Source organism: Engystomops pustulosus, chromosome 4 (assembly GCF_040894005.1).
Source record: "Engystomops pustulosus chromosome 4, aEngPut4.maternal, whole genome shotgun sequence".
In the NCBI taxonomy this organism is placed as follows: domain Eukaryota; kingdom Metazoa; phylum Chordata; class Amphibia; order Anura; family Leptodactylidae; genus Engystomops; species Engystomops pustulosus.
This window is the reverse complement of record NC_092414.1, coordinates 70175366-70196527: the sequence shown is the minus strand read 5'-3', so window position 1 is coordinate 70196527 and position 21162 is coordinate 70175366. Positions and strand designations below refer to the sequence as shown.

Sequence of the window (21162 nt, the reverse complement as noted above, 5' to 3'; positions counted from 1 at the left end):
GTTTTATGCCAATTTTGTCTGTATGTAAAACTCTAATTTCAGTCTTACTTCACTTGAGAACTCGATACTCCGAAACGCGTTGTGTTCTTAGATAACCAATAAATGTTTTGCTTCACCATATATGATGTATCCATCTGAACGTGTGTGTGCGCCACATTAGACAGCTCCAACCTACCACTTCATACTCCGATTGTGACCAGGTGTAACAGACCTCTATAGGGGCTCTGATGTATCCACAACATGTGCAGTCAGACCCCTATACGGTCATGTGAATGGAGCCTCAGCCTTGCATTTCCTCTGCTTTTGTTTCTGGTGGGAAAAAGCAGCATTGTTGACACAACTTTACTATTACCGCAGAAAGATGTTATGCTTTATTTCAGAAACTAATTATAGTTTTCAGTTTTAACTATTTCAGCTCATTTATAGTGTAAATGGTTATGAAATGTCGTTCACTTTCATAGGTGACATGTAGGCAGGAGATATTTAGATTTGCTTTGACATAGGGCATAGTTAAATGAACACAATTTCTAGAAATGTAACTGGATCTTTCGCCGACTTGCATCACATAACAGCAGCTGTAAGCCTGGAGCTGTGGATTTGTTGTGGGAACAGCAAACAGAGTTAACGTGAGAGCAAGGTAATGGATCATGATTGTCCAATGCCCGGAGGGGCAAATTCATAGGGCATGAGATAGTGATGGCTCCTTACAAAGTGACTTCTCCATCTCAAATTATAGCAATGCCCATTTTAACTGGCTTATTAGTTTCAACTGAGTCATGAGTTTCCAATCTTTAACCTGGCTATGTAGTTCCATAAATGAACAACATGTGGAGATCTCAGTATGGTTTCTACAGTGGCTAATAAGACTATGATGTTAGTGCATAGAATGAATAGCAGAACTATTAGGGTTTAATGAGCAGGTTAACGTATGACACAATTATAAATGCACAGTATTGATATGTGTACAGTTATTTTAAAGCTATAGATTATTTAGGTACTTTAAAAGGGCATCAAAGAAATGGTTCGCGAGCAAACTACCACAACCCAAAACGTTTGACCTTCTACTCTTTATTTTTTCTTTAAATAACAAACAATGCTTGCAAGTGGAGAATTGTGTCTATAAAACTCCATAATGGTGTGTATAAAGCTAACCAGCAGGCAGGCAAGATGTTCCCTGGTCTGGCTTGGAATTCGAATGGCTCCAACACAAGTCCAACATTCCACACTACACTTCCCTTCACTCTCCTACTATCCTCCAGCACCCCTTATCCTAAACCAGTTAATCCTACACTCCCTGGTCTAGCTTATAAACCCCTTCAACTCTATCTTGGTAGGTCCTCCTCTACTCCTACTTGAACCTGGTCTTTACCACTCTATATGGGTGTATATATTTTTTTTTAGTGTGCTGTTTATTGGACTATTAGCACAACATTAGGTACAATTCTTTAATTATTACAGTATATGGGTTTTCAATGTTGTACACAAGGCAAGTCTTTACCGACCAATGTAAGTGGTAAGAATTCTAACTTAAAAATAGTACGGTGGAATTTAAAAGCAACAATTTAGTGAAGACTTTTATTATTTCAGTCTATTTGGATGGCATCTTATTTTACGATTCCCCTTTAAAATAGTAACAAAAAAATATAATTAATAAAAAATACTAATAATAAAAGTAATCTTTTATTTATGCTGAGCCATCATGTACATATATACATTACAGAGTTATAAAATAGCAATTTGTTGAAACAATAGTAATGGGGACCCAGTTCACAAGAGCTTACAATCTATCGAATCAAATTCAAGTTGATCTTGAAGATCTTCACTTATGGGTTCAGAACAGGTGAATTGCAATGCTAAAAGGAGTCTACATGTTTCTAAATCATCCTCCCCAAAAAATGGCATTATGTAGGGCACTTTCCAGACATACCTTTCCTGTTTCCCGGCCAAGTGTTATTTTAGAGAAAATTCACTCCAGGTGCACCAAAGGCATGCATATTTTCTTTCCAAGCTGCACACCAACACTATGAACCTCCTTGACAAAATGCTTGACTGTAGAATGAAAAAATAATTCAAAATAAAATTTTCTTTAAAATTATAGATCACAGAAAGGTTAGTTTGGAAAACCTTTGATCTACACAATGCTATTTATACTAAGATTATTTTGGAACTCATTTTATGTTAATATTAATTCTTACATCTTGTTAACAAGTATTCCCTACTAAAAGGATATCTAGCATTTCTTAAAGGGATTTTATGGCCCCCTTTACTATAAATTATCTTTCCATAGGTTAAGTCATAAGTTGTTAATCAACATCCCATCCGTTTAGGTATTATATACAATGGTAGAAACTTTCACCTCCAAACCATTTTTAACAGCTAATTGGCAGGAGAAGGAATGTTACACATAAGGGTGGATTAACAGATATTTACTGCCTACAAATGGTACCAGAACCAATTTTCTTGAGAAAGGATGGGGGACCCTTCTGTCCACATGTAGTTCTACAGTTTGAAGGCCTATGGAGGACCTTCAGTGATTCTGGACTCTTGAACTTGTGTTTTGTAACCCCTTTTACATGTATGAGGATTTCATTGCTGGAGATGGTTTGGGTTACCATGGGCTTCCTAGAAGCCTTGTGACTTGGTTGTTTCACAAACTTCTATATTACAATCCACTACTACTGCCTGCAGCTTAATTAACCTTTAAGAACTTGTTCTGTAAATAGGTTATAACTAGTTTAGGGCTCTGGAAAGCCACTTTAAATTTTAGATTCTTCAGTGTTCTTTTATTCTCTTCTGCTCTGAATGATTGTAGATTCCTTGTGGAAGGTTTCCTTTAAAGAAGTCAGTGAAAAATGGTGGAGGGCATGTCATGGTTTGGGTTATGTAAAGCAATTCTTTGAAACAGAAAACACTGAAACAATGAAATGGCCCAGAGTCCTGATATAAACCCACATTAAAATCCTTAATGCCAAAGTTATGGAAAAGAAACCCACACCAGTCACAGAACTGTGGAAGAGACTGGAAGAAGAGTGAACCAAAATCACACAAAGCAGTGTGAGAGACTAGTGATGCTGTGGCCACAGATGTTCTGAAGTCATTCAAAGCAAAGGCCTGTGCACTTCCTACCAATTGGTGACTGATGTATCCTTCAGAAAATGTAGTTATAGTATTTCTCTGTGCTACAGTCATTGCTGTTCTATTATGTTGACATACACTCACCGGCCACTTTATTAGGTATACCATGCTAGTAACGGGTTGGACACCCTTTTGCCTTCAGAACTGCCTCAATTCTTCTTGGCATAGATTCAACAAGGTGCTGGAAGCGTTTCTCAGAGATTTTGGTCCGTATGATGGCATCACACAGTTGCCGCAGATTTGTCGGCTACACATCCATGATGCGAATCTCCCATTCCACCACATCCCAAAGATGCTCTATTGGATTGAGATCTGGTGACTGTGGAGGCCATTTGAGTACAGTGAACTCATTGTCATGTTTAAGAAACCAGTCTGAGATGATTCCAGCTTTATGACATGGTGCATTATCCTGCTGAAAGTAGCAATCAGATGTTGGGTACATTGTGGTCATAAAGGGATGGACATGGTCAGCAACAATACTCAGGTAGGCTGTGGCGTTGCAATGATAGTCAATTGGTACCAAGGGGCCCAAAGAGTGCCAAGAAAATATTCCCCACACCATGACACCACCACCACCAGCCTGAACCGTTGATACAAGGCAGGATGAATCCATGCTTTCATGTTGTTGATGCCAAATTCTGACCCTACCATCCGAATGTCGCAGCAGAAATTGAGACTCATCAGACCAGGCAACGTTTTTCCAATCTTCTACTGTCCATTTTCGATGTGCAAATTGTAGCCTCAATTTCCTGTTCTCAGCTGAAAGGAGTGGCACCCGGTGTGGTCTTCTGCTGCTGTAGCCCATCTGCCTCAAAGTTCGACGTACTGTGCGTTCAGAGATCTGCCTACCTTGGTTGTAACGGGTGGCGATTTGAGTCACTGTTGCCTTTCTATCAGCTCGAACCAGTCTGCCCAATCTCTTCTGACCTCTGGCATCAACAAGGCATTTCCGCCCATAGAACTGCCGCTCACTGGATGTTTTTTCTTTTTCGGACCATTCTCTGTAAACCCTAGAGTTGGTTGTGCATGAAAATCCATGAATCCAATACTCAGACCAGCCCTTCTGGCACCAACAACCATGCCACGTTCAAAGGCACTCAAATCACCTTTCTTCCCCATACTGATGCTCGGTTTGAACTGCAGGAGATTGTCTTGACCATGTCTACATGCCTAAATGCACTGAGTTGCCGCCATGTGATTGGCTGATTAGAAATTAAGTGTTAACAAGCAGTTGGACAGGTGTACCTAATAAAGTGGCCGGTGAGTGTACTTTGGTAATTTTGTAAACCACTGACCTAGTTGCATGACCAAATGATGATCAATAGAAATGTTTTTTATTACTGAAAAAATCCAGAGATTATACATTGTCCTCTAATTTTGATATTCTATATATATATATATAAGATTTATGCATGCTACATCAAATGTTTCAATAGCATTAAAAAAAATGAAGCTCATGGTTTCACAAACCAATAACCTGCGCGGGAAGTGTTAGGAAAAGATAAGCACAATATGAAGGACTGTTCCTTTTAATTAATTTTCATCCGGGAACATTGCTGCTCAAAAGTCCTTGTCATATCGATATTTTTGATTTTAGGACAAGGAAGTACGTTGAGAACAATGCTGTGACCAACATAGTGGCAATGCTGATGCAAATACTTTCGTCTTGCAGCCACAACAGACATCGAGAGAGAGAAATGATCTCGGTAATTAGAGAATGTTCTTCCCAGCACGGTTGCTGTAGGTGTGAGGTCTGTATACACGCTAGAAACTTCTATTCACTTGATAACATAGTCTGCAATGCGTCATGAAAGTTCCTTGACTGTTCCAACAATTTTCACTGACGTGATTCACATATTATAGGGATTTTGGTGATCTTACTCTACAGATGCCTACAAAGGGAAGGACTGTGACTGCTGATGTATAACACATGGTCACGAGTTTAGTTTAGAGATAAGTCCTTTTACTGGAATATATACTGAGTGCGCTTCAGTAAAGCTATGGTGTCCCTGATCATCTTTCAACTCTCATGAAGTCCCCAATACAGTGGCCAGAAGATGTGACTTTTAGGATTTTTAGAAAATCTACCATTATGCAGGAACATATCTTCGTTAATCCCTGTGCTGACTGGTTTTGCTAAAAAAAAACTATTATAAAATTATGATAATGAAGCTCTGTTGCTTCTGTGCCTACCTCAGCGCTTCTCTTCTCATATTAGTTATGCACTGCACCAGAGAATGATGCAATCACTGTGTTATCACTGATGCAGAATTAATAAATCACTGCACCATCCCTTAGTTTCTGTGTATGAGTCATTTCTGAACTGTTCAGAAAGCTCCATGTAATGTGTTTGTCAATGGCAGGCTGAAGCAATCCAGCTTTCCCAAGGTCCTGAACGTTATAATAGTTTTTTCAGCAAAACCACTCAGCCCAGGGATTAAACAAGACATGATTCTGCATCAGTGTAGCTACAGCAGTCTCAAGGTATGTTTGCTTCATGTTTATTTTTCCTTTTACTACACAGGGCGACCATGGAGTGACTGAGATGCGGGTAGCCGCAGTTATTATGTGGCTGGTCGCACCAAATTTTGCCAATAGTTCTTTACAAAATTATTATTAAGTGACTGTATCATGTACTGTTACAATAAATACAAATTTTAGGTGTTTCTCCCAATGAAAATTGTATATAATTGCAAGTGTAGGACTAGTTTTCTTAATAATTTTGCCTATTTTACTTTCCTGAAGTGTGTTTGTGTATATAAATGTCAGCTATTTAAATGTGATAGTGTAACAATTGTTATTTAGGTGAAGCACATAAATTTGAATAAACATGCACATCGTTTGCTGATACTCTATAAATTGTGTAGTTTCCACATTGTATTGAAGCATAGATGAAAATGATGGATGTACTATATGTTGTTCTTTCAAGGACCGAGGTTACAAGGATATGGAATTTCTTGGAGTATGCTGATAAGTAACAAAGAGATTATGCACCAGTCTAGCAGTGATTGATTAGTAAGGTACCTGAAGGCCTAACCTCTCTACAGGCCTATGAGGGTGACTAAAAGTAATTAACTGCCTGTTAGAGTGAAATTCTTCTAAGTTACTGTGTGTTCTGAAAAATAATATTTTGCATAAGTAACCATCAAGCTGTTGCCTCATCTTCAGTAAAGATTGTTTTAGGTCAGATAATGTGTCTGTCTGACTCAATACTCTATTTTCAAGAGCAGCCCCTTTTATTACATTTAAGAGGTCAAAGATCCTGATATAAATGCACCAATTTTTAGCATTTCTTTTGCTTACCATAAAAAATCCCTACACTTTTCATGTACAGGATCATTTTTGAACTTGAGTAGTAGTTTAACCAGTTCGCGACCGCCCGCCGTGTGTTCACGGCGGTGGTCGGGTCGCGCTGCATGGAGAGGGCTCACGGGCTGAGCCCTCTCCATAGCAGGTAAGTCTTTGCTGCATATTGCAGCAAAGGCTTACCGTTAACACCCGCGATCGGTGCTAGCACCGATCGCAGGTGTTATCACAGCAATTGCTGACGGCAAAGCTGCGGCAGCCTCAAAAAGATAGCGGCGCATGGGCGCCGCCATCTTACCTGGGATCGCCGCTCCCTGTGACATCATCGGGGAGCGGAGATCTGGCTCCATGGTAGCCTCGGGTGTTCCAAAGACCCGAGGCTATTTCGTTTTAACCCCTTAATTACAATGTGCTGATAGCACATTGTAATGAATGAGGAGGAAAATCCCCATATACTGCCATACTGTAGAATGGCAGTATATGATAGGATCGATCAGACAACCTAGGGTTAAAATACCCTAGGGAGTCTAAAAAATAGTAAAAAAATAAATAAAAAAAAGTAAAAGAAAAAAAATTATAATAAAAAAACCTAAAATTTCAAATCACCCCCCTTTCCCTAGAACTGACATAAATATAAATAAACAGTAAAAATCATAAACACATTAGGTATTGATGCGTCCGAAAATGCCCTATCTATCAAAATATGATAACCTTTTTTTCAATGCTTATAACCCTGTAACGGAAAATAGCGTCCAAAGTCGAAAATGGCACTTTTTTGCCATTTTGAAAAGTATAAAAAAATCTATAAAAAGTGATCAAAAGGTCTTACTGTCCTAAAAATGATATCATTGAAAATATTATCAAATTTCGCAAAAAATAATACCACCCACAGCTCCATACACCAAAGTATAAAAAAATTATTAGCGCCATTAATTTTTGTACAGGAGGTTTTAATTTTTGTAAACGTATGAAAACATTATAAAACCTATACAAATTTGGTATCCCCTTAATCATACCGACCCAAAGAATAAAGTAGACATGTCATTTGGGGTGCTTAGTGAAAGACGTAATGTCCAAGCCCACAAGAAAATGGCGCAAATGCGTTTTTCACCATTTTCACTACATTTGGAATTTTTTCCCCGCTTCCGAGTACATGGCATGGAGTATTTAATACCATCACTATGAAGTGCAATTTGTTACGCAGAAAACAAGCCATCACAGAGCTCTTTAAGTGTAAAAATAAAAAAGTTATAGATTTTTGAAGGTGGGAGGTGAAAAATGGACATGAAAAAACAGGAAAGGGCTCGGTCCTTAACCGGTTAAGAACAGTTATTAGAGGTGAGGAAATTCAAGTAGATGAAGTACAATTCAGCTTTTCCTAAAATTCCTTAAATCCTGGAAGAATACATCACATGTGATGATGTGAGGATCAGTAGGTAAATAGCCACTGCCTGGGGGAGGATGGGTGCGGAGCTTTTAATAGTTTAAAGACAAGGCCATATTTGTTTTTTGCATTTACATTTTGCACTCCCCAGCTTTAAAAATCCATAATTTTTTCCTCTAGTACTGAGCTTTATAAGAGTATGTTTTGTATAACAAACTGTACTTTATGGTACAGTATTTCATGTTCCTTGTCATGTACTGGAAAGCAAGAAATAAATTCTGAAAAAATTTAAAGGTATTTATGCCATGTTCTTGGGCCACCGATTTTACACCTTTCATTGTGTGCTCTAAATGATAGCTCTCTTGTATTCTTTAGGTTGGTGCGATCGCAGAGATACCATATTTATATTGGTTCCATTGTGATTCCGATAACTGTTCCATACTTCTGTTCCATAGTTTTCTTCAAACTTTTTTTGTTTTTTTTTACTTTATTAAGCCCCCCTAGGGTAGGTTCTGATCACTCCTACCATATAGATTGCAAACATAACATAAAGATATGAAATTGTAATTTTTGGTGATGAATCAACAACAAGTGGGACACAATTGTGAAGTGGAATTTATTGGATATTTTAAACTTTAAAAAAAACAAACTAATAAACAGAAAAGTAGGGCATGCAATATTATAAGCCCCCCTTAGTTTAATACTTTGTAGTGCAACCTTTTGCTGGGATTACAGCTGCAAGCCGCTTAGAATATCAGTTTACACATCGAGAGACTGAAATTCTTGACCATTGTTCCTTGGAAAACAGCTCGAACTCAGTGAGGTTGTATGTGTACAGCAGTTTTCAGCTCTTTCCACAGATTCTCAATTGGATTCAGGTTTGGACTTTGACTTGGCCATTCTAATCCCATAACAACATTTTGCAGACTCCAACAGGATTTCTTCCAGAATAGTCCTGTATTTGGCTGTCTCTGCTGAAGAAAAGGCCAAACCATGATGCCACCACCACCATGTTTGACAGTAGGGATGGGGTGTTCAGGGTGAAGAGCTATGTTGTTCTTACGCCAAACATATTGTTTGGCATTGTTGCCAAAATTTTTGCTTCATCTGACCATTGCACCTTCTTACACATTTAGTGTCTCCCAGGCTGCTTGTGGAAAACTTTAAACAAGTTTTTTTAATATCTTTGAAAATTGGCTTTCTTCTTGCCACCCTACCATAAAGGCCAGATTTGTGCAGTGTATGACTTATTTTTCATTTATGGACAGACTCTCCCACCTCAGCTGTAGATCTCTGCAGTTCAGAGTGATCCAGAGTGATCATTGGCTGCATCTCTGATCAATCTTCTCCTTGTTTAAGATGAAAGTTTAGAGAGACCGTCGGGTCATAGTAGATTTTCAGTGATCTGATACTCCTCCCATTGCAATATGACCGCTTGCACAGTGCTCCTTGGGATTTTTAAAGTTTGTGAAATCTTTTTGTATTCAAATTTGACTTTAAACTTCTCCACAATGTAATGTCGTGGTAGGAACCCGTATGATGCAGAAGGAACCGACACTGGATCACTGGACTGCAGACTCAGAGACAACTTTATTCCATGCTTCTCCTTGCTCTGTCTGTAACAACTGCCCTAACTCAGACTGCTCCTCCTCCTCAGTACATCACTGTTGCTGGGCAGAACATGCAAAACACATTAACAGTAAACATATTAGCAGAACACAACACAACATCACACACAACAGTATCAAGGACCTGCCGTGTGTGATCCTTGGTCTTCATGATGCAGAATCATGAAACTATCAGAGAGCAGGTGTATTTATACGGAGACTTGATTACATGCAGGTGGATTATATTTATCATCATCTGTCAGTTAGGACAACATTGGATAATTCAGAGAGAGTTTGCTGCACTGAAAGTAAAGGGGTCAAATAATATTGCACACCCCACTTTTCAGTTTATTTTTTACAATTGTGTCCCACTTGTTGTCTCTTTTTCACCAAATTACAATTTATATCTTTCTGTTTGAAGCCTGCAATGTGGGAAAAGGTAGAAAAGTTCAAGGGGGCCTAATACTTTCGCAAGGCACTGTATATATAAAACTCCTGGCTTTCTTTGGAATGGATCATTGCTACTTAATGATGTCATGGGGAGTGATGATCCTACCAAAAATGTCGGCGCCTACTCGCTTTTGGCCTCAGCCTATGGGCTTTCATCATACACCCTGAATAGCATTATGATGTACATGTCTGTCATAATGTACTAAGAGGTGAAAAATAAAAAAAAAATTATACTTACCTTTCTCCCCACTTCTGTTTTACAACGGCTCCATCCCAACATTGTCAGCTTCTATTTGTATACATAGGCCAGCGCGATGTATGTCTACAGCTTCTGCTTGTATTCATGTCTGTATTCATGTCTGCAGCCACAGTTCTATTAACTTTATGGTATAGCTGGCAATGTATCATCCTCATATTTTTTTTAACCCTGGTGTCAACTATTTCAATTCTGTAATTTTCACTGTTTAGCTGCAATCATTTAATCATATCAATTGTACAGGATGAATCTTTATGTTGTTTTAAGGCTTTTTTATACATTCAAATACATTACAGGCAGTCCCCAGTCCCCAGCTGATTATTGCAGTCTGGGACTATAGTAAAGCATCCAGAGAGCTTCACCAGAGGTCACAGTGACCAGAGGGGTCCGTCTGTAACTATGGGTTGTCTGTAAGTCGGGTGTCCTTAAGTAGGGGACCGCCTGTATAAGACTATGCTCAGAGATGTAATAAATAAGTCTTATTGGTCCAGCAGATAGGGGGTTGCACACTGAATTGTGTAGAGAGCTAAACGTAAAAGCCTTGATGGAATTCATAAAAACTCCCTCAAGCATTTACATGAGTATTTTTTATGTATGTTGGTGCTCATAGGTCTAGAAATTTTCTTGGTGAGTGCCAATCCTGTCAGCATTTATTGCCGCAGCGTTGACATACAGTTTCACGAATTACCATCGTTGATGCCCAATCACAGATTTTTGCCACCTATCCCAAAAATATAAACACACAGGTTACATGTGAGTGAGAATCTATAACATCATATACCCAACTACTGTCTGGATTATTGTTTCGGCACTGACGTAGAAGGATAGCTGTGGAGGTCACATGAATCTCTATATGAACAGGTCACAGAATAAGCCACCAGGTAACATATACAATGAAATGAACTTTCATCAGAGAAAATGTGAACAGCACTTCTTAAAAGACAGCATAGACATTCATCAATATTACCATCACCACCTTTACTGTAAAGAATCTCTCCTGATATCTAATTATTAACACTGAGCTAAAGAAGCAGCAGCATAGATATGTATTATCTTCCTGATGTTTAATAGCAATACATTTTTAATTAGAATACACATGCCAGCTGCTGCAGAACCTCTTTGTCAAGTATTTGTGCCCAGCATGGACACCTTATGTAATATGCAAATCTTAACTTCACTTATGAAATCCTCGTACATCTGGTCCTGATCTCAAAACACATATTCTAAAAACATGTGAAGGTCCTCTAAAGGTCCTAAAACCGCAGATTGAAAGCAGGCAGAAGGGACACATCTTCCATTCCCCGGGGAGCTTAATTCTAGTACCATATGTAGAAAGTGATTCCAGCCTTGTAGTGGCTATAATAGTCATACAGCACAGGGCCAATGCCAGTCTTAATCCACCCCTACTACCAACAGCCTTTACATAGATTAGGGATGGTGACAGAAAACAAGCAAGTAACAAGAAGTTGTTGCTCTTAATGCATTTTTAACCCTTTACTCATTTACTTTAGTAGGCACACACATTTGCATATGTCATTCATGACCTCCAACCGACTATGCAGAGTTTTCATAGGTTTAGTTTCCAATTCCCTTACCTTGCCCTCATCTTCTTAAATAATGTAGATTGTTAATGCATTATACGTATTTATTTTTGTCAATGCAATTTCCCTTGTGGTTACTGATCCCTTTTTGTTGTTGTATGCTTTACCTACAGTACAGAATTTCTAAGCTATTTTTACTGCTTACTTTTGTGGTTGATGACCTCTTATAGCCCTCCATTGTTTAGGTCCCTGAAAAGGAAGCAGTGATAATAAGGTGATTCAAGAATAAATCTGAAAAGGGGAGACTTGTTTTCTCAGTAGCATTAGTATTACCGTATATACCCGAGTATAAGCCGACCCAAGTATAAGCCGAGGCCCCTAATTTTACCACAAAAACCTGGTACAACCTATATTTTTTTTACCCCAGTATAAGCCGAATTTGGGTTTTCAGCACATTTTTTTGTGCTGAAAAAACTAGGCTTATACTCGAGTATAATTAATACTTACAATGTAGAGATAGAATGTAGTTCCTAATAAATATTACCATTCATTTCCTATTACAGGCGGTCCCCTACTTAAGGACACCATAGTTACAGACAGACCCCTCTGACCTCTGGTGAAGCTCTCTGAATGCTTTACTATAGTCCCAGACTACAATAATCAACTGTAAGGTGTCTGTAATGAAGTTTTATTGATAATCCTTGGTCCCATTACAGCAAAAAATGTTTAAACTCCAATTGTCACTGGGGCATCCTGGTTTGTAGTCAACGAATGGAAAAGGCAGGCAACACTCCAAGGTTCAAATCAAACGTGAGTGATTTTTATTGAAAAGGGTAGCGACGAAAACCTTTTCCATAGAGAGATAGATAGATAGATAGATAGATAGATAGATAGATAGATCACAACATTCTTGCAATGATGCTAAAACACATATATAAATGATAAGATATAGAGTGGCAAAATGAAACATCTTTTGTGCCTCCCTACAGGCCAAAATAAGCCTGAATCCAAAAGGGGATAAAAAAGATAGGGTGTCAGGAAGGGAAAATGAGTAATCCCTAAGCTTTCTGCAACCTCTGTTCTTGCCCGGTTTTGTACTAAGCCACAAGCGGCAACTGAGCGATGCTCCCTACCCCAGATAAGTGCACAGTGTTTATTTGTATAAAAATCATGTGACATTTTACACCTTGATATTGCCTACTCCATTTTCAAAAAGTGAAATGGAATGTGGCTATGGTTGGATTTACAATTTATATATCTTGTCACTGCATAGAAAATCAAAAATGCATTTTTTGCAACAATTTAGCTGGAGGTTTCCTGCATCCACATCAAAAAATGAAAAAAAAACCACAGGCATGGTAAAAAGAACATTTTTCCAGCTGTGTTTTTTTCCATTGTCTAGCTATTAACAGTGTTTAAGTAGACCCTTTACATTTTCAGAATGTTGTGAGGTATGGTTGCACTTGTCCTCAAGTAGAGGGCAGATGGCTGAGACGTAATACAGCCTTTTAAGTAGGAGCTGCTCTGGAAGACTGCCTGGTAGAAGGCGTAAAGATAGCTAATATGAAGGTAAAAATGGATAAGAATTTTTGGCCTAATGAGCACATTTGATGACCCAAGAACCTAAAGGATTGAGGATATTCTTTAAGCTTGGCATATAATTAGTTTGGTCTGGGACGCAAAGGAAACTCATTTTTAATTATCTGGAACGCTTAGAGCCAAAGTCAACAGGCAGTCCTGGGTGGTTGCCCAGAGTTTTAATATGCCTGTACTGCGTGACTCTGGGATCAGATCTGGTTGCTGCACATGGCCTCTTTAGTGAAAGAGCTAGAACTTCTGAACTTAGGGCTTATGTGGTTTATTACAAGGTTTCCATTCACGTCTTCCATAACATGTTTTATATAATCATTCAGTTTGATCTGATTTGTTTGATATTGATTAATTTATTAGTAGTTCTTTAATACCTGATCACTAACAGTGTAATGTAATGTGGAGAAGTATATCACATAGGTCTCACAGCACAGCAGTGTGAGGATAACCCTCGGTGCTCTCAAACCAACTGCAATTTTGGAATATTAACCATTTTTTCAAAGTTCTGTTGCTACTAACAACCTACACAAAAGTTCTCCAGGGCTGCTCTATAACAATGTATTCAGTTGTGTGTAGTCAAAACTGCTGAGCGATTTCCTCCCACACAAACCAGAAGCTTACATACACTATATAAAAAGACACAAATGGCTGTTTTTCTCACAACTACCGTATATTCCGGTGTATAAGACGACCTGGTGTATAAGACGACCCCCCTATTTTCCTGTTAAAAATATAGAGTTTAAGATATATTCGCCGTACAAGACTACCCCTTTTCCAACAGCCAGCTCCCCCTGTATATTGCCAGCCTGTACCCCCAGTATACAGCCAGCCCCCCTGTATATAGCCAAACTGCCCCCCCCCTAGTATACTGCCAGCCTGTACCCCCAGTATACAGCCAGCTATTATACAGCCTGGCGGCCCCCCAATTGTGCGGAATGCCGGCCCCCCAGTTTGCATCCTGCCTCCTCCCCCTCTATATAGCCAGCCTGCTTGGCACATTAATAATACAACAGCTTCTCACCTTTCCCGCGATCCACCGAAGCTCCGCTGCTACACTCCGGACGGCAGTGACAGCTCATCGAGTGCTGGCGGCTCACAGAATATGACGTCAGCCGCGTGCCGACGTCATATTCTCTGCGACGCCGGCACCCACGGAGCTGTCACCAGCGGCCGGAGCGTAGCAGCGGAGCTTCGGTGGATCGCGGGAAAGGTGAGAAGAAACATTACCGGCGTATAAGACGACCCCAGACCAGACTGAAGATTTTTCAGTCTTCAAAAGTCGTCTTATACGCCGGTATATACGGTAACAATAAACCTTTCCTGTTTTAGATCAGTTAGATTACCAAAATTATTTATATTTGCCAAATTCCAGAATAATGAGAGACAGAAACTTTTTTTTACTTAAATCAAAAATTTACATACACTGAGATTACTATCACCTTACTTTATCACTTTAAACAATTTGGGACAACCCATCAGATGATGTCATGCCTTTGGCAGCTTGTGATAGGGTGATCATCTGAGTTAGTCAGAGCCACACCTGTAGATGTTTGAAGGCAGAAATTAAAAACATTGGGGAAAATGTATCAATCTGTCTACTCCAGAAAAATGAAGGTGACCGGTGAAACCTGAGAAAAATATAAACAGATTCAAATAGCGCTACGTAGCGCAAGATTATCTTTAGAATGATCCATGGTATAAGGGGAATAGATAAGTAATAACCTTGTGAGGTTGTGATGATAATCAGGCACAACTCTGTTGTAAATCTGTACCACTGCCACGTCTCTTTTTGGCGCAGGGTCTGCGTCTCAGGTGTTTTATGGTGCATAAGACCAAGAGGTAGATTCCAAAGGATGTTACTCCAAGAAAAGGGAGGCGAGGGTACAATTATGCAGTATTTGGTCCTTTAGGTGGAATAAAATTTGACAATGTGTTTCGCACTTCTAATACGAGTGCTTCATTGGGTCTAAAACAATACATAGAAATAAATGGTATAACATGTAGAAATCAGCATAAAACAATGAATAAAAGTAATGATGATGATAGTGAGGAGTAAACATACTGATACCACTAATGATAAAAGAGAAACAAAGTAAAATTCAGTATAATAGTCAATATAATAATCAATAAAATGACTAAAAAGCATGATTTGTAAGCCATGGCTGTAATGAGATGTCTAAACAAAAAGCCCTTATAACAGATATATGTATTAACGATCAATATAATTCATAAACAGAATAGATGCTGGGATAAAATAAATAATTTATTTTAATTTATTAATTTATTTCTTTATCTGTAGATCGATAGGACATGCGTATATAAAGGAATAGATGTATGTATAGTTCATAGATGAATAAACTGGGGTGTTGCATAGAAATATATAATTCATAGACAGCTTATCATCCTAATTAGTGTGCTCGAGAAAGGGCTCCATGTTTATGAAGTGGAGTAGGACAGAAGGACTCCTTTACAAACACTGAATCTCTGCCTCATAGAGGTTGGCTTACCTATTAAGTTTTATCCGGACTGCATTGAAGTATGGTGATGTGTAGTGTCTAGGACTTTCCATTTATCCAGTGGTGACCAGAAACCAGAAGTAGTCTCCCTCTAAGATGTCTTAGTGTTTTTTAATGATCGCTTTAATTTGTTTATATTTATCATTGTACTGTGTAATAAAGCCTAGTGGTGGATCTTGCTGGTTTTGGTTAGTCTTGGCCTTCAGACAGTCATTTTGTGGTAGTAATTGGCTTCTCTTGTAAACTCTTTTAAGGATGTGTGCAAGATATCCTTTTTCTTGAAATCGCTTCTTAAAGGAAACCTACCACCACAAATCTACCTATAAAGGTAGATCGGGTGGTAGGTGGATCAATGGGACGTGAGGATAGCCCCTTTAAGGGCTAATCCTCGCGTCCCCGCACTTTTTTGGAAACTTTTATTACCCTAATATGTAAATTTTGTTATGCGGCTACTGGGGCATGGAGTAGCCGCTTCTGAGGTTACACGAGGCGGCTACTCCATGCCCCGGTAGCCACTTTACCCTCCTACTCACCATCTTCGGCGCGCAGCTACGAGCAGACGATCCTGCCGGCTGCGCAGGCGCAGAACAGCAGGGCCGCGCCTGTGCAGCCCCGGCTTCGGAGCAGTGACCGCGCGGGCCTGCTGTTCTGCGCATGCGCAGACAGCAGGATCGTCAGACGAGGGCGCGCAGCTACGAGCAGCTGCGCGCCAAAGATGGGTAAGTAGGAGGGGTAAAGTGGCTACCGGGGCGTGGAGTAGCTGCCTCGTGTAACCTCAGATGCGGCTACTCCACGTCCCAGTAGCCGCATAACAAAATTTACATATTAGGGTAATAAAAGTTTCCAAAAAAGTGCGGGGACGCGAGGATTAGCCCTTAAAAGGGCTATCCTCACGTCCCATTGATCCACCTACCACCCAATCTACCTTTATAGGTAATAAATGTTCGTAAGAAAAGAAAAAGCTGGCACTCACCCAATTAAAACTTCAAGGCTTTATTTCTTCAAGATAAAAGAGACATCGTTGCGGGAGGGAAGAAGTATGTACAGCAGGAGCCCACAAAAAAGGCGACGGTCCGTTTCGCGCTGTAACAGGATTAAGCGATGTTACAGCGCGAAACGGACCGTCGCCTTTTTTGTGGGCTCCTGCTGTACATACTTCTTCCCTCCCGCAACGATGTCTCTTTTATCTTGAAGAAATAAAGCCTTGAAGTTTTAATTGGGTGAGTGCCAGCTTTTTCTTTTCTTACGAACATTTGTTTTGACGCTACTATTGCTTTACCCAAGCTAGAGCACCACCTCAGCATTCATACGGACAGAGACCCCTGCAACACATTCTTTTCTCTTTGTGCAAAGCGCAGTCTTTTGCCAGAAACCTGCAAATGTTCGTCTAAGTGCAGTGCCCCCCCATGTTCTCCTTTACAGTAACTATTATATTACCTTTATAGGTAGATTTGTGGTGGTAGGTGCCCTTTAAGTATAGCTGCTTGAGTTTTGAAGGTTGATGTATGTGTACAATTTTTTCGGATTCTCCGGTATTGATTGTAAGGAATGTTGTCCTTCCATTTCTGGAAGCAGGAGCTACCATAGTCCAGGCAACTGTTAGTGTCTACATCCTTAACCCCTTAACGCTCTGCGCCGTAGCTCTACGGCGCAGAGGTATAAGGGATGTATGAAGAGGGCTCACGGGCTGAGTCCTCTTCATACAGAGGTGGGGGTTTTTGCATTTTGCACAAAACCCCCACCGCTAATAACCGCGGTCGGTGCTTGCACCGATCGCGGCTATTAACCCTCTAAACGCCGCCCGCAAAGTCGCGGGCTGCGTTTAAAAGACGGCGGCGCGCGGGCGCCGCCATCTTTTTTTCGATCGCCACGCCCCCGAACGTCATCGGGGGGCGGCGATCAGTTACCATGGTAGCCTCGGGTCTTCTCTTGACACGAGGCTACATGGTTTATGCAGGTTCGTTACAATGAGCCAGTGGCTCATTGTAATGTAAGACCTGCAAAAACGCCATATATTGCAATACTGTAGTATTGCAGTATATGGTAGGAGCGATCTGATCATCTAGGGTTAATGTACCCTAGATGGTCTAAAAAATAGTGAAAAAAAAAAGAAAAAAAAAAGTTTAAAAAATAAAAAAAATTAATAAAATATTAAAAGTTCAAATCACCCCCCTTTCCCTAGAATGGATATAAAACATAACAAACAGTAAAAATCACAGACATATTAGGTATCGCCGCGTCCCAAAATGCCCGATCTATCAAAATATAAAAACGGTTATGGCCAGCGGTGACCTCCGAGGTGGGAAATAGAGCCCAAATGTCCGAAATGCGACTTTTACACCTTTTTACATAACATAAAAAATGAAATAAAAAATGATCAAAATGTCGCACAGACCTCAAAATGGTAGCAATGAAAACGTCGCCTCGTTTCGCAAAAAATGACCCCTCACACATTTCCGTGCGCCAAAGTATGAAAAAGTTATTAGCGTCAGAAGATGGCAAAAATTTTTTTTTCTTTTTTGTACACATTCGTTTAATTTTTGAAAATGTATTAAAACACAATAAAACCTATATAAATTTGGTATCACCGCGATCGCACCAAACCAAAGAATAAAGTAGGCGTGTTATTTGGAGCGAAGAGTGAAAGTCGTAAAAACTGAGCCCACAAGAACGTGACGCACGTGCGTTTTTTTTTCCAATTTTTCCACATTTGGAATTATTTTTCAGCTTCGCAGTACACGGCATGTTAAAATAAATAACATTACGGGAAAGTAAAATTTGTTACGCACAAAATAAGCCCTCACACAGGTCTGTACACGTAAAAATGAAAAAGTTATGGATTTTTGAAGTTGGAGAGCGAGAAATTAGCCGAAAAACCCTCCGTCCTTAAGGGGTTAAAGAACATGGAGGTGATAATGCATCCTTCTTGTATCTCTAGTTGGAGATCAAAAAAAGCAATCCGAGAAGGATTATGTTCTGTGGTGTATTGGTTCCCTTTTAGATAGCATCTCTGTGTCTCCAAATTTTAAGACAATCTATATACCTGCGGTATGTATATATATAATGTCGGTAAGGATGTTTGGATAAAATAAATTAAGATTTAAAAATCCCCATGAAGAGGTTAGCGTAGGATGGGCCCATCGCTGTGCCGCGTTGTTGTAGGTACATGGTAGACCCAGACTAAAATAAGTTGTTCTCTAGGACTATAGTTGAAAGTGTAACCAGTAGGTCCTTGAAGTCCCTGGAAAGTGCCGGGTCATTGTGCAGGTATTGTGTGGTACAGTCCTTTCTTATGATTGACATTAGAATATAAGACACTAACATCCATTGTGAGAAATTAGAAATTCGTTGGTAGGTCCATGGTTTCTTATTCTTGGATGGGGTGATCAGAATCTTTAAGATAACTCAGTAATTTCACAACGTAGTCCTGTAGATGTAGATCCAGAAAGTGCAAGATATTACTAAAGGAGGATTCTATTCCAGAGATGATTGGTCTCTCAGGTGGAGTTTTAGCATTTTTATGGATCTTTGGTAGAAAGTAAAAATAAGGTGTGGTTCGGAAAGGTATGAAGAGAAATGTATTTTCTTCTTTTGTAATGGTTTTCTTTTTCAAAGCTTTACCTAGACGATTTTTTCTGTAATGCAGGAATCAGGTTGTCATTTATATTTTTGTAATAAACCGTATAAGATAGGATATTGAGGGTCATAATATGCAAGTGTCATAATGACAAGTCCCTCCCCTTTGTCCACTGGTCTAAGGACCAAGTCTCTGTTGTTTCTGAGATCTTTGATGGCTTTTACCACCTACAGATATCTTTCACTATTCTGATACTTTTATTCTGTATTCTTTTAGCTTTAAGATACAAAAGCTCTATACAGATTTTGCTGTGTTACACTTTAGGTCCACTATGAAAAAGTAATGTAAAATCAATAAAAATATGTTTTGATTGTTAGCGGCTTACATCCTCTTTCCACATATCTATTATTGGCCCAGAAATCGCCCGAGAAGCAGTTTTCAGTAGCAAGGTCTTAACTACTGAACAGGAAATGTTTGCAGTTTAGTTTTTGTTCTCTTTGGCCAAGTGTCAGTGACTTAAAATAATTCATAATAATCTAAGTAATAAGTCTGTGATATGCTTACACTGCATCTGCATGGTTTCATTTCATATAATTACATATAGATCTGCACAAGGCAGACCTATAGGGTTTACCGGGGCTTGTGCAGAGAACATATTCAAGGGTTCTTCTGTCTGAAGATACTATTAGCACAGAAAAAGGAAACTGCCTGAAATGAATGCATATATTCATTATTAGTGATGAGGGGACCAGAACTTGCAGTGTGAGTTGAGTTCCATGAGCCTTAATCCGTACGACACCTGGATGTTCAGGCTTCAGGTTCGTCAATCAGTAAAACGTGTAAAAGATGAGCTAAGCAGCCAGTTACCCAGCTTTTAACCCCTAACAACTAGCCTAATATGGACATGGCTGTGATTGGTCAGATGGGACATGTGACCCTGCAGTATAGAAGACCAGACAGAAAGGGAAAGGCTGCTGCTGCTGGAGACAGGGACATGCAGGGAATTATTGACTGCATGTCAAATCTCTAATGGTCTAATGCTGCAGTGACTACATGTCTAATCTCAATCTGTCTCATACCACAGTCACTGCATGTCTAATCTCTTACAGTTACACAGATCTGTAGCTGCCGACCACATGGGGGAAGTACATGGCAGGAATTAGAGAAGATAGATCCCTAGTCCTGTCGTTCAGCTGCCCCCCCCCCCCCTTCCCCCGACATTTCTTATCTGAGATGCTGATTCATGCTCTGTACTGTGGAAGATGTGCCCGGTTATATACATATTATGTTGTACAATGTACAGCATAACATGTATATAATGGTACACATCCTCCTTTGCTTAGTGTCAGGTTGAATGATGAGGTCCCCTGACATTGCGGGCCCCATGGCAGTTCCTATGGCTGTAGTTACGCCCCTGGTCCCCTTGATTTCAATGGAGTACAGGTTCGAGGTCAGGTTTCGTTGAAGTCCAAGTACACAAGCCAAAGTTGAAGTTCAGCCGAACTTGTTGAACCCAAACCTTGACAGATCCGCTAATCTCTATTCCTTACCTAAAGAATGGAAGGAAGGATCTCTGGGTGCAATTGGTGCTGCCATGAACCAGCATTTTGAAGAAGATGAGAGGACTAAAAGCTTCTTTGGTAAACATAATTTAGAATTAAGGGTCTAATGGGGAAGGGAGCAAAAATAAAGGATTATTTATTAAACGTCTTTAAACATGAAAAAGTAAGATACAAATAATGTAAATCCTTTAAATGTAAGCTGTTCTAACTAGGATGAAGGCTATATTTGTGTTGTATT

The 21162-nt window shown here is 39.6% G+C and overlaps 1 long non-coding RNA gene across 2 annotated transcripts in view; it reads right to left on the bottom strand.

Moving 5' to 3' along the window:
* Positions 1–232: 232 nt before the first annotated feature.
* The window catches only part of LOC140128998 (uncharacterized), a 32155-nt gene continuing 11225 nt past the window's right edge, over positions 233–21162 (bottom strand). Inside the window, exons 2-4 of one of the 2 annotated variants that reach the window (XR_011855240.1) lie at positions 11885–11928; positions 1928–2049; positions 233–309 (exon numbers count right to left, since the gene is read on the bottom strand). This is a non-coding gene — a long non-coding RNA (uncharacterized lncRNA). Of the gene's footprint in view, positions 310–1927; positions 2050–10677; positions 10860–11884; positions 11929–21162 lie in introns of those variants that run through there. The other variant, XR_011855239.1, reaches the window with a different exon arrangement.